Below are 14,873 nucleotides of genomic sequence, written 5' to 3'. Positions count from 1 at the left end.
CTTGGGACCCTGATGGTGGCCAGGCCTCCAGCTGGCACCTCTGGGTGGAGTGTTCCAAAGGGTTCCAGAGTCTGAATCTGGGCTTCATTTTTGGCAGTCAGAAAGATGCCATGTTTCTACCTAAAATAGTCAAATTCATAGAGTCAGAAAGTACATTGGCAGTTGCCAGGGGCTGTGCAAGAAGTGAGGGGGTGGGGAGGGGGAATGGGGACTTGGTGGGGTTTTTTTTCCAATATGAAAGAGTCAATTTTATTTCTATACACTAGCAATGAACAACTGGAAAATTAAGTAAACGATCCCATTTACAAACCATCAAAAAATTATATACTACTGGATACATTTGACAAAAGCAGGACAAGACTTGCACATTAAAAACCACAAAGAATCACTAAAAGAAATTAAAGAATATCTAAGCAAATTGAAAGACATTCATGCCCATGAATTAGAAGATGTAATATTATTCAGACTGAAACACTCTCCAAGCTGACCTACAGTTTCATGCAAACCCTACCAAAATTCCAGCTTTTCTTTTTCATTTCAGAAATTGACAAGCTGTTCCCAAAATTCATATGAAAATACAAGGAACCCAGAAGAGCCAAAAAAATTTTTTTTGACAAATAATAGTTTGAGATCGACATTTTCTGACTTCAAAACTTACTAAAATCTACAGTAATCAAGAGAATTTGTACTGGCATAAAAATCTACGGAACGGCAGTGAGAATTCAAAAACAGCATCGTCATCTGCCCTGTCTCCCTCCCAGGCTTGTTGGGACAATGAGAAAGATAAGGCAGAGGAAGCACAACCCTCAAATTCCTCCTCCATCACCTCAGATGTCCCCTCTCCCAGTCCAACCAGCTAAAAGCACCAAGCATGCACTGGGAAAATGGGGATCAATCCCAGAGGGCTTTCAGATGACTGCATCTGGTAGATAAACTATAGCTTTTTGACCTATTTAATTTGGCCCTTGAAAGTCTTGTCCAACTTTTCCTTTAATAACTGCAGTGGACATATTTAGATCTCTAGCTAGTAAGGGAGGAGCTAGATTGACATCAGAAAGAGGGAGGGTGGGTTTGGGGCTTGGAGAGGGATGACAAGATTCCAGGAGAGAGGAGCAGCAGGAGCCAGGCCCCTCAGAGAGGAAAGAGCCAGGTGCATTCTGCGAGCTAAGAAGAGGACACAGATGCAAAGGGCAGAGGAGCGCCAGATGTTACAGGGAGAAGGGGGTTGGTGGTACCAAAAGAGATGTGGGCATTACCTTGAAAGCACTGGGGAGCCATTGATAGGCTCTGAGCAAGGGAGTGACTAGATGAAACTTGCATGCTTCATGAATCACTAAGGCAGCTCTGTAGACAAAAAAAAAATTATTTTGTCTTAGAAATGTTCCTCGGCACATCCATGTCTCTCCACCGGCATGATCATCACCATCGTCCAAAGCCACCATCGTTTCCTGGACAGTCACAGCCTCAGCCACTTTCCTGCAGTTTCTCCATTACTGGTGCTCCCCTCCTGCCCCCCAAATTATACCCAGTTCACACACAGCCAAAGTGATCATTTAAAAAATATGCCAGACTTTCTCTCTTCCTGCCTGAAATATTTCAATCAAGTCTTTATCCCATTTAGAATGAAACCTCAGCCCTGGAACATGACTGGTAGACCCTGGGGCCCTCTGGGCCTGCTGCCTCTCCCACCATGCTCCCCCTTGCTTGATCTGCTCCAAACGCACTCTCTCACATTCAGCTTCTCAAGCACATCCCATTGGACCTCAGTACCTTCCTCAAGCCCAGAAAGCAGCTCTGGATCTTAGTTTGGCCATCTGTAAAATGTGGGTGTTAACTGCATACACCTGACAGTGCATCATACAGGCTTAGTACAACTGGACCTGTCGGACTTCAGGGCTTTCTGCTGCTCTCTGCATCTGGAATGGACACCCCTCCCCCAAACTCTCCTCCTTGCTAAAGCCTATTCAGATGGCCCGTGACTTTCCCAGTGGTGACCTCCTGAACACCCCCTCAGAAGCCCCTGTCACAGCACGGTTATATCCATTTATTGAGCGTCTGGTTCCCCCAGCAGACAGCAAGCCCCATGAGGGCTGGTGGACCAGAAGGCCTTGCAGAATTCATGAGCCCATCAACCCACGTGAAATGGAATTCTATTTGTTGATACATGTGCAGGCGCTGAACTCACCTCACCTCACAACTATCCCATGAACCAGAGGATAATATTAGTCCCATTTTTTCAAGGAGGAAACAGCGGCACAGTGAGGGACAGTAACCTGCCCCAGGTTGCCCCGCTGGCAAGTGCTAAGAGCCAGCACAGGCCCCAGGATGGGTGATGGCAGAGTCTGAACCATGAGACTGCACAGCTCTTCACACTGTTTCTCCTCACAGGGTTTCATATCAGAACCACCCAGGGCTGGACAGAAGCCAGGGAGTTCTTCCCAACGGCCCCTCCTCCTTACTTCCCCTTTCCGGCTCCCTCCCTCCCTGGGATCGCAGCACCATGCTCATCCTTGACTTGGCCAGCCACCTCCACCTCGGGCCATCCCCAAGCCCTCCCCCGCTGACCACCAGCAGGGCGTGTGCAGCTCCCCTTCATCCACCCTCCAAGCCACACTCTGCCCTCCGCAACCGCTTTCTCCGACCAACCCACACCCGGGCAATGGCAGCAGCCTCCCGCATGGGCCCTGCTGCAGTGGTGGTCCATCTCCTCTGCAGTCCACCCTCCACACAGAGGCCAGGAAGCTCTTCCAGAAGTCGGGTTCAACCATTTCGTGGTCTACTGAGCATCTTTCCTGGGCTTCCCCTTTCACCTGGATAAAAGCTGAAATCCCTCTGCTTGATCCGCCCATGCCTCCCGGCCCCCACAGGGATCCCCTGTTATCTCCCACTGCACCCCTCAATCAGTGCGGTCTAGAAAGGAGGCCTTCTCTGTGTTCTTCAAACACACCACACTCTTCCCAGCCTTCGCACGTTTTGCTCTCTCCCCACTTCTCGTCCGACTTGGCATGAACTTCCTGTTAACTTCAGTGTCTCAGAGAAAACATCAGCGCCTTGGAGGGTCTTCCTACAGCCAGCCTCTCTCAGGTGAGGTCCCCACCCCCCAACACGCCCTCGCACCCCTTTCCCTGTTCTTCCTCCACACCAACCACTTATTGCAAGTTGTATTTTTTTTTTTCCGCTCTGGAAACACGTAAGGTTTGTGCATGAATGTGTATGCACATCAGCCCCATGAGTGCCTAGACTGCATGGATATTTTGTGTCTTGAGTCTAGAACAGTGTCGGGGCTATAGGAGGCAGTGGGTAAATATTTGCAGAAGGAAGAATCAATGAATGTCTGAGGTTATAGCCTTTATAACTTTGCCCCCAAGTATCTGGTTAGAGGAGAACAAAATTAGTGCAGAATAAACCGAACTAAAGAGGAAAACCCATGGGAGCTAAAACCTCATAGTTTCCAACAGTAAATTCTTGATTTTTTGTTGTTGTTGCCCTTTCCAAGACTGTCTGTAAAAAGAAAAAAAAAAAACTTTTTTTAAATCTCCACCAATTACCTCGGAGATGAGACTTAATGCCAACTTTTTGCCTAGAGCGCATTTTTACAGCTGGGTAATAAACCCCAGAAAAACATGCCTTATGATGGAAACGCTGAACGCCGTCTGTTCTAACAGGGCCACTGTGGCTCCTGAGAAAGTCAGAGGAATGGGGAGAAAGGAAGAAGAATTGGATTAGGTAAAAGTTTATCCAAAGAGGCAGTGTCGTTGGTAATGAGGAATATTTGCTTTCCTTCCCAAACTAGAGTTTTTGTTTTCTATCCAGATCGCTTTTATGACACTTGGGTTTTCCTCAACAATGAAAATGCTTGGTTGACTGCTAGTGTAAGAGAGGTTGAAAGAAACAGAGAGATTTTTATACGTTTGCCCCCTTTGCAAGCTCTTAGCATTTCCCCCAGATTTATGTTAGAGGCTGCTACTGCTAAGTCACTTCAGTCGTGTCCGACTCTGTGCGACCCCATAGACGGTAGCCCACCAAGCTCCGCCGTCCTGGGATTCTCCAGGCAGGAATACTGGAGTGGGTTGCCATTTCCTTCTCCAGTGCATGAAAGGGAAAAGTGAAAGTGAAGTCGCTCAGTCGTGTCTGACTCTTAGCAACCCCATGGACTGCAGCCTACCAGGCTCCTCTGTCCATGGGATTTTCCAGGCAAGAGTACTGGAGTGGGGTGCCATTGCCTTCTCCATGTTAGAGGCAGTGGGGTAAATATCACTGTCTTGATTCCCATATTGCCTGGAGACTCCGGAAGGATACACCTTCCAAGACAGGGATGTATTTTGGGCTGTAAGAGACCTTACTTATAAATTAGGGTTATAGGTAAGTTCTCTTATAGGAGAACTCAGAAGTTTGAAAACTACTATAACCCTATAACAGCTGATTAAGCTTGAGCCAATGGCGTGCTCCCTCCTAACCTCAGGGTTCAGACCTGTAAACAGCGATGATAAAGTCAAGGTTATTAGTGGCAGCATGCCATCTCCAGGCCTTCCCCCTATACATGCTTCAACCGACGGGCAAGGGAACCTTTTCTGAAACAGGTACCTGGATTCTAACTAAACTTGACCATGCAGGAGATATATGAAATGGATTTTAGAGAAACAGAGAAATACAAAGAAAAACCACCATAGTCTTTTTGCTCGAGTAAAAGGAAGGATACATCCTATGGGAAATCACACCAACAGAGTAAGTTTGTTCCAGCCAAATTCAACTTCAAGTTGACGTTTTAAACTTTTTTTTTTTTTTTTTACTGTAAAAGTAACGAAACATTCAAGAAGATTTTGAAAACAAACTCACAGATTATCCCACGACCCCAACACCCCCAATTACTCTCCTGTCTGCATTTTTTCCTTCTGTCCATGTGTGGCCTGCCTTTCCCCCTTGTAATGGGAAACATACTCCATGAAAAACAGAAGTCAGCCCCCCAAACACTCCACTGCTTCCCCCTGATCTTCCCCCCTTTATTTAGTTACTTAGCTCTGTTTATAAACAAACTGAGGACCTCCCTTCCCCTTGACACCAACTGGTTTTGAGTTTTGCTGTTTTGTTAACTTAATTTTTAATTTAAAAATGATTTCTTTCTTTTCTGTTTTAATGTGACTCCAACTGGTTTTGAGCTCACTGTCACCGTGGGAGGTAAGTCCCAAGTCCCAACAATCGCTGCCAATAGGGAGAACTGACACTGAGGTGTCAGCAAGTGACTTGGCCTCAGTTTCTTCTCTGGACTCAAGGGAAATATTTGAACAACACAAATCTCATAGAGGGTGGGAGCAGGGCACCCCACCCAGAGCCTCTACAGGGTCACGCATCCTAGGGAAGTTTGGCTTCCGTGGCCATGGTGACCACGAGCCAGCCTCAAAATTGGAGTGAGGTGATGGCAAAAAAAAAAAAACAACCAATTCCCATCGCCTTTCCTCCTCCTTCTTAAAGAGTCAGTTGGTCTCGTTTGTCATTTTAACTTGGTTTTCAAAAAGTATCACCACAAGGTAACTGCCTTCTGCGACAGGTGCTTGCTCTCCTTCAGCACCAATAACCCCAACAGCTTTTGGAAGTCAGTATTGTTACCATCCTATTCTACAGATGAAGAAACTGAGGTTCAGAGAGGTTAAGTAACTTGCCAGGGGTCACACAGCCCCACATTTCAGTTTGAGTGACTCTTCCTCTGGTGCCATGCAGCCATGGCCAGGTCAGAGGTGATGAACCAGAACATGGGATCTGCTTCTTCCAAGAGGGGGCCAGAGTGTTGGTTTGAGGACCCACCATTAAGGTAGATGGATAATTAATCTGTGCATCCTCAAAGAGTCAGAGACACACACATATAGCCAAGGATAGACACCTCAGGGATTAGGCTTGAGCGCCCCACATTCTGCTCCACGGAGAACAGAGCTAATTATGAGGTCAGATGGACCCACTGTCAAGGGAAATTTACCACACTTTCTTAGATCATTTAAGGACTGAGCAACTGCGCTGTCTGGACAGGTCACCCTGTCCTGATGACAGTCTGTTTCTCCTTGGGCCCTGAATCACTGCTCAAGCTTCCCACATGGTTGGGGAAATGCTTGAGAAGATGGTCCCATGCCTGGGTTCTAGGGCTTTTTAGGGTCTTACAGGCTTCCCAGGTGGCTCAGTGGTAAAGAATCCGTCTGCCAATGCAGATGCGAGTTTGATCCCTGGGCTGGGAAGATCCCCTGGAGAAAAAAACAGCAACCCACTCCAGTATTCTTGCCTGGGGAATCGCATGGACAGAGGAGCCTGGTGGGCTACAGTCCATGGGGTGATAAAGAGTTGGACACAACTTAGCGATGAAACAACATGCATTACAGGGGCCTATGAGAAAGTAAGTTTGCTCTTCAATCCCAGGTTTGGGGAGAAAGACAAAGCCAGAAAAACAAAGAGCCAGAGAGAGCAGCAGAGCAAAAGAGAGAGAGGAGCATGGGACTGAAGGAAAACTCTCAAGGGCATCCCAGTAACATTAGCAGGAGTCCCAGCACCCTTCAGCAGCCTGGGCCTGTCCAGCCCTGGTGGAATCCAAACCTTTGCATGTTGTTGCTTTAGCTTCTAACACACCTGTCGCCAGGTGCTGCATAGGTTAAAAAGCAGATCAGTGAGGATTAGGTGAAACAACACTGCTAATTATCAAGCTGCATTGTGAAGTCACCAGTGATTTCATTGGCAAGGCTGGCTCCTAGGCTCACCCTGCATGGAAGCATGTCTGTCTGTCCTGCCCTGCCCTGCCCTGCCCACCCACCCAGCCCCTGAGCGGATGGAGAGAGCTGGCACTTCTAAGTGCCCTACTGCCTTGGTCCCAGGTTCCAGACATGTGAGGCGATTGAAATTGTACTTGGAGGACAGGAAATTCGGGGTGGCTGGCCACTAAGGAACACAAGAGACAGCAAGAGGTTAAACTCCAGCTCCCTACGTGCAGTCAGACCTGAGATGCCAGCAGGGCACCCTTGGCCCTAGGATGCTCTAAACAGCATCTCTATTCTTCATGATGTACCTCTTGATTCCCTGCTCATCTTCCCATCCTCACTGCTGCTCCTCCCTTCCCAGAAGCCTGCAACAGCCTCCTCATTGGTCTTATTATATTCAGCATCTCCATCCCACCTCCCTGTTTTTCATAATGTTCCCCAGGGAGTTTCTCAAAGGGATATGGGACACTATTACTCTCCTGCTCAAAATGCTCCATGGCATTAATTAAACCAGAGCAATGCTGTCCAGTTCTGGGTGAGCTGGGGGAGAAATGAATGCATGCTGCCAGTGGAAATGTGCACTGGAATAGGGTGTTTTTTGTTTTTTTTTTTAATAATTTGGCAATATCTATTCAGATGAAAAATACATACATGGCTCACTTGGCTTCAGCAATCTCAGCTTTAGAAATTAAACCTTTAAAAATAAGAGCATGAGTATGCTCTTTCTTTTTTTTCTTTTTCAAGAATTTTTGGCAAACTGGGGGGAAAATCTCCATCAATAAGAAAATGGTGAAATAAATTCTAATATCACCCTACCGTGAAACATAAAAAGCATGAATGGTGAGATGTCTGCTATTTGAACTAGACAAAGCAAGTTACACAGATTTACATAGATGGAGCTACACCCGTAGACACATATACGGACACACAAAACACCAATTTCCACCTTTCTGTACTCTATTTTGTGTTTGTAGTTAGGAGTGTCTAAGGATACACAAGAGATTGTGTATCTGACTTACGACCTACTTGATGGCAAAAAAATGAGATTATTCATTGTTTGCATATCTTTGATTTGTTTCATTGGTTATCATGAATATCTAGTGCTTTTGAAATTGCAAAAGAAGAATTTAGTAAAAGATGACAGGATACAAAGGAAAGGAAAAGAAGACCCTTCACTATTGCCTTAAGCCTCCCCTCCACCACCCCCACCCTGCTTCTCCCAAGCCTGTTTGCACACCCTCCTCTCAACCCCCACCCCCCTTACCTGCTGCTTCCGGAGCCTCTTGACACTTAAACACACAGGTCACAGGTCATTTCAATTCTTATCCCTCCTCACAAACTGACCCCTTTGCCAGCAACTCTCCCCTTCTCCACCTGGTAACACCCTTCGTGGCTCAGCCCAAATGCCACTTCCTCCAGTAGCCTAACCCTGACACCCAAGGTCAGTCCTTCTCACCATCCCACACTTCCCCTGTACCTTTAGGAACCCCATCCCATTATATCCCATCATAGAGTTTATACTCTGGCTGGTGAGGCCTGAAGAAGGCACATCGCATCTCAGAAAGAATCAGCACTTGAGAACACAGCTAGGGCCACTCACCTGCAGATCGCTACAGAGAAGCCAGAATGCCAGATTTCTAGGGAAGATTTCCTGATGTTTAAATGCTGGAAACATATTCAGATGTTTCATAAACTGTCTTCAGGACGACACCATGAGCATAAAAGAATTCTGCAAGATGACTCTGACTTTGGGACAGTCCTTTTGACAAACATATAGGTTTGCACTGATGAGGTTGTCTTGCCACTAGAGTGGGAGAGTCTTGAGGGCAGAAACCCATCTGGATGATGTCTGCTTTCCAGATGTGGCACTAACTCAGCACAGAGCTGCCTGAGCAAAGGAGAGAGGAAGGGAGGGAAATAGTGAGGAAGGATGAAAGAAAGGGGGGAAAAAAGGACAGATCAGGCAATGCGTTTAATCATTTACAGAAAAGAACAAAAGAAAACATTTTCCACCTTATTTGCAACTTAGAGGCATCTAAATTTTGCCTACAGAGTACAGTGAAGTCCTCTGAATATCGTGGAAGTGTTTGTTAAACAGTCCAAATATCCATACACTGAAGATCGGTAAAGTTAAACAAGGGTAAGTGATTTTTAAGTAGAATCTTCAGCTTTCAAAGAATTCTTCCCTTCTTTTACCATTACTACTAAGCTAGCAGATAACAAGGTCCAGGGTAAATAAGCTAGTGTTTTGACCAAATTCTCCCATTCACTGTTTACTAATAATACAAACACCCCATATCTCCAACATGGAACGGTCATCTGTTATCTCAGGAGTAGATTCTTCCCGCAAACCCAGAAGATCAGAATAATCACCATCCCCCTAGCTTCATAGATAAGGAATTCAAGATCCAGAGAGGGGAAGTAACTTGCCCACAGCCACCCAGCTAGGAGGAGGCAGAGCAGAATTCCAGCCAGACGTGGGGCTGTTGAAGATGCAGTGTTTTCTCCTGTAAATCAGTGCTAACCTGAATTTCAGGCATCCACCTACATGATTGTTCCCTTGTCAAAGAACAATCATTATGACTGTTGGCCTTATCCCAATACCAACAATAGTATTATTTAATTAACATTTAACTAAACTCTTGTTTTAAAACAACAACAACAAAAATGATTTGTAAAAGGAAATGAATGCCACAGTATTATTTATCAGCTGGGGATGGGTTCACTCTAAAAATTAGTAGAATGGGAAGTAAGCCTGTCCTTATCTCGCCAGATGCTATTGTCTCCTGAAGACTGAAGCCTGGTGCTTTGTCCACAGGAGGTTAGCAATGATTACTGAGGTATTAGAGTTGTACCAAGACAGTCTCCTGAGTATAATGGGAGGATTATCAGATCACTGAAAAGAGAATAACTTCTTGTCACGTGCTTAGATGTTACTTCATGCTGGGTCCACGGACTCTGTAAAATTCTTTCTCTGGGAAGGGCTGTGCCACCATGGGGCAAAAGCTTTCTTGGGGTGCCCAAATGCCCCGAGGATTCTTAGCAAGCAGCATTTTCATAAGCCTCTTTGCACTTGTCCACACCAACAGTGTCAGCTCTAATTGTATCATTAACAATTATCCACAGGGTTTCCTCCCAGGCTTCTCATCTGCTGAGTCGGAGACTTTCTTCCTTTCCCACACAGGAGACTGGCACCAGGGCATGGGGGCAGACTAACCGCTCCCAGAGTTTTATATCCATGAGCCCATTGATCCTCCCATCACCCTGAAATAAGGATGCCTAGCCCCTTATGGCGAGATGGGGGTGGGAAGAAAGAGGCTCAGTTCAGAGAAGGGGAGACTTGCCCCAGGATACACAGCTGACCCAGCATAAAGTAGGGGTTCCCATCAGTGCCCCCCTACTGCCTGGGACCAGCCCACTCGCTGCCTCCACCTTCCTGGGCCCCTCACGCATCCTGGTGAGAGACAGAACAGGGAACAGGATGAATTTTTCGTTCACTCACTCCTTTATCAGAGAACTACAGAACCAGAAAGGCAACTTCACTCCCCTCATTTGCCAGGGAGGTGAACAGGGGACCTTAGAAGGGGGAGCACCTGCTTAAAGTCATCCAGCCAGTGAATGATAGGCGAGTTCAGGACCCTTGTTCTTGGCTCAGGCCCAGGACCTTTCTCTTCACTCTCCCACCCTCCCCACAAAGACTGAATCCATTTGCAAAAAGTCATGTGCTTCAGAGACGTGGAAAAGAAAAAAATCTGCCAGTTTTAACAAGCTACGATGGACATAGGTGCCAGGTAACTCAGTGGTACAGAATCTGCCTGCCAATGCAGGAGACCTGAGTTCAATCCCTAGGTTGGGAAGATCCTCTGGAGAAGGAAATGGCAACCCACTCCAGTATTGTTGTTGTCTGGGAAATCCCATGGACAGAGGAGCCTGGCAGTCTGCAGTCCATGGGGTCACAAGAATCGGTCGCAACTTAGCGACTAAACCACCACTGCTACCATACACATAAACACTTTAAGTTACGAACAGTATTAGTATTATGAGGAAGGCCTAACTGTATTTAGTTTGTGGATCTAATAAAATTCATTTTTCTGTTTAAATGATGGTGAGTTTTATTTTCTAGGGTTGAAAGGTGGGTAGAGGATGGGCAGAGAATGCACTTTGCCCAGGCAGAGTTCAAAACAGAAATTATATTTATCCAGATTTTCCACGTCTGAGAATCAGATTGCCCTTCAGTGAAATGAAGATAAAATAGCATTGACCACATAGGGCTGTGAGGACTGAACAAATGAGTATACATCAGTGCTTAGGACAGAGTCTGATGTGTACTAAGTGCTTGGTAAGCATTGCCTGCTATTAGGAGGAGGAGAAATTCAAACTATGAATGTATGTTTTTCTGAATACACCTAGGTCTTTTTCTTCTTTTTTCTCCTACCGAATAAACAGGCTCCTGTTTTAGGAACTCTGGGAAATGCCACAAAGTCAAGATATCGCTAAAGTGGGCCGGGAAGAGAGCAGCGTGATGCTGAGATTCTCTGGCTGCTTTCAAGTCATGTCAGGAGAAATGTGATCGGGAGGATGGTAAAGAGAAATCAGTTTGGGGTTTGGAGTCAGATTCACCTGGGGTCAAATGCTGACTGGGTCACTTAGTTCTGCATGACCTTGGACAGGCGACAACCTCCCCAACTCTTGCTCCATTTGTGAAAGGACAGAAGGGGGGAGGGGGAAGGTGGAGATTAATTGAAAGTCTAACAAGTTAAGGGTTTGGGGTAAAATAAGCTTTCAGTTTTTCTTTAGGGACAATTTAAAAATCTGACCCCTCCCAGCATGGATCCAGGATCAGCGTCGGTGTCAGTTCCAGTTGTTAAGGCATGGTGAGTCTGCCCCTCACAATTCACGGTTCACTCCTCGTCACTGGGAAAGGTGACCTTCTGAGCAGGGTGAGAGGTACCTACAGTCTCAGCCAGTTGCTGCTTCTATACCTGAATTTATTCATTTCTTCAATCAATATTTACTGAGCCCCTCACTGTGTCAGGGGCTCTTCAGGGCACCTGACACAGATCCGAGGGGGCAGAACGGATCTCAGGGACCCTGATATCAGTCAGACCTCTCTGGATCCAACCCAGAAAGGATGGATCTCTGCCTCAGAGGATCCCTGAAGGGTGCCCCTCAAACAGAACCAATGTGCTCACCCACCAGACTCCTTTTGTGACCCCGGACATGTGGTTACACCTCTCTGAGCTGCTGTTACCACTTCAGTGAAATGAGGTGATGGACTAGAATGAGACCTGGAGGGTGTAGGAGGGAGCAGGGTATCTCACGCCCAAGGATGATCCTGAGGAGTGAGTAAAGTCCTGGATGTGAAAGCCCTTTTTTCAAAGCCTACAAAGGGGGGCTGTTTTTGCTGCCAGTGGCAGCCTGCAGCCCCCTCCCAAGGCTGGCACAAGTTCTGGGATCAGCTTCAATGCCCCAACCCCGCCTCTAGAAATGACTAAAGAGTTCTGAACAATTGCTTCTAATTGTTTTTATCCTTAAGGTAAAGCAAACCTTGCTTATTCCCCACCAGGCAACTGGGGGTGGGGCAACTGGGTGAGATTCTATTTTTCTTAATTAAAAAATACAATTATGTCTATTAAGTAACTCTTCAAATTTCCTTTTCCCCTTCCCAAGTCCAATCAGCTGCATTTTGAAGTTAAACCAATTTGTGCCACTAAATAAGAGAGATTTCAGATTCCTGCTGAACTATTTGGGAATCCATAAAACAGGATACACTTTCTCTGTGTGTTCTCGCTACTAATTAAGCCCATCCCAGACTCAACAGTTCCATCTGTCTAATTGAAAGAAAATGGGAATAGTGGATACTTCATTGCTGTGAGCAATTCCAGATGCCTTTCCTCTCACCTTTATAGCAACTTCTGCCTCAGGCAAAATACAGACATTTTTAGAATCAGCCAAACCCTGATGTGCATCTCTGCCAGGTATTTACTAGTTGTGAGAAACTCTTATCAAGCCTTAAGCTTCAATTTTCTCCTCCTTAAGCAGGAATGAGGGCCTTTCCATCACAGGGTTGCTTAAGGTATAGGAGGGAGCTGACAGTTACTGAATTGTGGTTTAAAACTCATGTCAGCCCAGTTCAGTATGGGTATTTTTTCTGCTTTTACAGATGGGCAAACTGAGGAGGAGTGAGATGGAGGACAGAGATTTGTGAATGGCTAGGCAAGATGCCCTGGATGGCTGGACTGATTCCATAGAACCTCAGCCTCCCAGCTTCCTGGAGTCACCTTTCCAGGGAGCCTTCTGGGTCTTTCCATGCAGACAAATGGGGGCTTGGGCTCTGTTCGTGGGAACCTTTCTCCAGTGCAGGCAGGAACTGGGAAGGTACCAGCGAGCTGTGCCCAGAGGCTGGGAAATGGGAGATACCCTGTGCTGTTTGTCCAGACCGTTTCTTCTCTTGATCTCCAACCTTTGCTTGACAGAGTTGTCAATCTGCTTCCTCCTCAAGAGGAGGGTAGTTACACCCATTCTGCAGAGAGGTGCAAAAAAGGCTCAGAAAAGTTACTTTCTCATGCCTCAAGTTATCCAGCTTTGGATCACTGGATCACAGGCAGATTTATTGAAAAGGATGGTAAAAAAAAAAATACTATCAACAATGACTTAAGAAATAATAACAGCTAACATTTATTAACAGCTAGATACTCCCCTATTACGGATGAGGAAACCACGGTGCAGACAGGTGAAGTGACTGATTAAACTGAATGCTGTTTAAATCCTCCAGGAGGATGGAAGCAGAACCTTTACAGCCACTCCTGGGTGGGAGTGCCTGAGGCTGCCATATTCTGTGTTCCCTGCTTTTTACGAGGCTTCTCACCTAGTCCTCACCAGCAGCCCTATGGACTGGGCATCTTTTGTAAAAGAGGTTACTGAGGGCCCAGTTCGGTGCAGATGGCAAATGGGAAGAAGTAGGGCCTGGATTTGACTAGGGAACTAACTACAGGAGCAGACTCACGCCTGCTGTGACCAGGAACAACTGTGTCTCCATGAACTGGCCCTCTCTTCTCCGAGGCTGTGGGACTCAGAGAGAGGAACAACATCTGCCTCCATTTCTTCTGTTCTTCTCCGAGGATGTCCCTGTAGTGGGCTTCTTCTAGGGGGACGGTGTAGACTCAGACTGCCCCATCAAATCTTAGGCCGGCCTCTCTCTTGTGTGGGCCTCCACTTCTTCATCTGTAAAATGGGGAGGCATGAACGCTCAGGCTTCTGGTAGCTTTGTGTCATCTGTGTAGCGCTTTGGCAAAGGCCCCTTCTCTCCAGTGAAAGGCCTCAGTGAGCAAGGGGCCATAGCAAACCGATTGGAGCGTCCAGAACTTCTAAGAAAGAGTTTGCCCTCCCCTCCACCCCACAGAACCTCAAGCAGTGACCCCCCAAGCCCTGTCTACTCGCCTTCGTGCTCTAACTCGGAAAGGGATCCCTCAAATGCCTGGAAATATGCCCGTCCTAGTGAGGTCTGATGTTCCCCGTACCTACTCCGCACTGCACAGGTAAGAAAAATGAGCTCAGAGAGGAGCAGCCTTGTGCCCGAAGTCACACAGCGAAGGACTGGGGGGTGGGGAACGGTGGGGGAGCGGTGTTGTGGAATTCCAGGCGGACGTTGGCGCCCGCTTGTCTGCCCGCTTCTGATACCCGGGTTCGGGAGAATAGGCCGCTAACGAGCGGCCCATTAGGAGGAATTGTCACTCCTCTGGGAGCGAGGTTGTCCCATTAGGGCGAATTGTCATTCCTCCTGGAGCGAGGTTGTCCCGGCTCCGCGCAGGCTGAGTGCCGGGGCCGAGAGCAATTAACGCGGCTCCGGCTCGGGCAGCAGCCTCTGCCCGGGGCAGCGGGGGCGGGGCGCCCGGCGCGGCTGGAGCCGGTCACCCGGCGCAGCCCCTTCCCCCGGAGCCCGCCTTTCATCTCCCCGCGCCTGGCGCCTGCCCGCAGCCCTGGCCCGTCTACAGCCCCCTCCCCCGCCCCTCCCCCGCCTCTCCGCCGCCTCCCCCCCGCCTCCTCCCCGCCTCCTCCGAGCCGCCGGGATCCTGCGACCGGTCCTGGAGTTGCAGACCCGGCAGTCCGCGCGCACTCTTCACGGTTTTCGCCTCCAGACTT

The 14,873-nt window shown here is 47.6% G+C and overlaps 1 long non-coding RNA gene across 1 annotated transcript; it reads right to left on the bottom strand.

Moving 5' to 3' along the window:
- Positions 1 to 13,385: 13,385 nt before the first annotated feature.
- Positions 13,386 to 14,873, bottom strand: LOC145516632 (uncharacterized). The gene is made up of 3 exons (XR_014061571.1): positions 14,830 to 14,873; positions 14,172 to 14,261; positions 13,386 to 13,955 (listed from the first exon to the last, which is right to left on the bottom strand). It is a non-coding gene; the product is annotated as an uncharacterized LOC145516632 (long non-coding RNA).

This window comes from Giraffa tippelskirchi, chromosome 8 (assembly GCF_054371585.1).
Source record: "Giraffa tippelskirchi isolate mGirTip1 chromosome 8, T2T-mGirTip1v1.2.pri, whole genome shotgun sequence".
NCBI classification, from domain to species: domain Eukaryota; kingdom Metazoa; phylum Chordata; class Mammalia; order Artiodactyla; family Giraffidae; genus Giraffa; species Giraffa tippelskirchi.
Note: the sequence above shows the minus strand (reverse complement) of the source record. Positions and strands in the feature narration are given on the sequence as shown.